We start from the raw sequence: 2,055 nt of genomic DNA on the forward strand, positions 1-2,055 counted from the left end.
GATGATGGTTTCATCCATGCATTTCCCAGTCTCTAGGACTATGAAATCAGTAGGGATGTAATGGTCTTCAATCTTAACCAAAACATTCTCTACAAGTCCATAAGCTTGTTTTCTTGAGTTGTCTGCCATCTCTAGTGAGATTCTTGCAGCTTGTACCTCAAAGATCCTTAGCTTCTCCATTACTGAGAGAGGCATGAGGTTTACACTTGACCTAAGTCACACAGAGCCTTCTTGAAGGTCATGGTGCCTATGGTACAAGGTATGGAAAACTTCCCAGGGTCTTGTCTCTTTTGAGGTAATTTCTGCCTAGACAAGTCATCCAGTTCTTTGGTGAGCAAAGGAGGTTCATCCTCCCAAGTCTCATTTCCAAATAACTTGTCATTTAGCTTCATGATTGCTCCAAGGTATTTAGCAACTTGCTCTTCAGTGACATACTCATCCTCTTCAGAGGAAGAATACTCATCAGAGCTCATGAAAGGCAGAAGTAAGTCCAATGGAATCTCTATGGTCTCATTTTGAGTCTCAGATTTCCATGGTTCCTCATTAGGGAACTCAGTGGAGGTTAGTGCACGCCCATTGAAGCCTTCCTCAGTGGCGTCCACTTCCTCTCCATCCTCTCCAAATTCGGCCATGTTTATAGCTTTGCACTCTCCTTTTGGATTTTCTTCTGTGTTGCTCGGGAGAGTACTTGGAGGGAGTTCAGTAACTTTCTTGCTCAGTTGTCCCACTTGTGCCTCTAAATTTCTAATGCAGGACCTTGTTTCATTCATGAAACTTTGAGTGGTTTTAATTAGATCAGAGACCATGGTTGCTAAGTCAGAGGGGTTCTGCTTAGGATTCTCTGTCTGTTGCTGAGAAGATGATGGAAAAGGTTTGCCATTGTTAAACCTGTTTCTTCCACCATTATTATTGAAACCTTGTTGAGGTCTCTCTTGATTCTTCCATGAGAGATTTGGGTGATTTCTCCATGAAGAATTATAGGTGTTACCATAGGGTTCTCCTAGGTAATTCACCTCTTCCATTGAAGGGTTCTCAGGATCATAAGCTTCTTCCTCAGATGAAGCATCCTTAGTACTACTTGGTGCATTTTGCATTCCAGACAGACTTTGAGAAATCAAATTGACTTGTTGAGTCAATATCTTATTCTGAGCCAAAATGGCGTTCAGAGTATCAATCTCAAGAACTCCTTTCTTCTGACTTGTCCCATTGTTCACAGGATTTCTCTCAGAAGTGTACATGAATTGGTTATTTGCAACCATTTCAATTAGCTCTTGAGCCTCTGTAGGCGTCTTCTTCAGATGAAGGGATCCTCCAGCAGAGCTATCCAAGGATATCTTAGATAGTTCAGAGAGACCATCATAGAAAATACCTATGATGCTCCATCCAGAAAGCATGTCAGAAGGACATTTTCTGATCAATTGTTTGTATCTTTCCCAAGCTTCATAGAGGGATTCTCCATCCTTCTGTCTGAAGGTTTGGACTTCCACTCTAAGCTTACTCCATCTTTGAGGTGGAAAGAACTTTGCCAAGAAGGCATTGACTAGCTTTTCCCAAGAGTCCAGGCTTTCTTTAGGTTGAGAGTCCAACCATATTCTAGCTCTGTCTCTTACAGCAAAAGGGAATAGCATCAGTCTATAGACCTCAGGGTCTACCCCATTAGTCTTGACTGTGTCACAGATTTGCAAGAATTCAGCTAAGAACTGATGAGGATCTTCCATTGGAAGTCCATGGAACTTGCAATTCTGTTGCATTAGAGAAACTAATTGAGGTTTAAGCTCAAAGTTGTTTGCTCCAATGGCAGGGATAGAGATGCTTCTCCCATAGAAGTCGGGAGTGGGTGCAGTAAAGTCACCCAGCACCTTCCGTGCATTGTCTGCATTATTGTTGTTTTCGGCTGCCATGTCTTCTTCTTCTTTGAAGAATTCGGTCAGGTCCTCTAAAGAGAGTTGTGCTTTGGCTTCTCTTAGCTTTCTCTTCAAGGTCCTTTCGGGTTCAGGGTCAGCTTCAACAAGAATGCCTTTGTCTCTGTTTCTGCTCATATGAAAGATAAGAGAA

The 2,055-nt window shown here is 42.3% G+C and overlaps 1 non-coding gene across 1 annotated transcript; it reads left to right on the forward strand.

The window, feature by feature from the left end:
- The first annotated feature begins 1,388 nt into the window (after window positions 1-1,388).
- Window positions 1,389-1,496, forward strand: LOC130964833 (small nucleolar RNA R71). Its single transcript, XR_009080903.1, has one exon. It is a non-coding gene; the product is annotated as a small nucleolar RNA R71 (small nucleolar RNA).
- Window positions 1,497-2,055: the final 559 nt, after the last annotated feature.

This window comes from Arachis stenosperma, chromosome 2 (genome assembly GCF_014773155.1).
Source record: "Arachis stenosperma cultivar V10309 chromosome 2, arast.V10309.gnm1.PFL2, whole genome shotgun sequence".
Taxonomy (NCBI): Eukaryota; Viridiplantae; Streptophyta; class Magnoliopsida; order Fabales; family Fabaceae; genus Arachis; species Arachis stenosperma.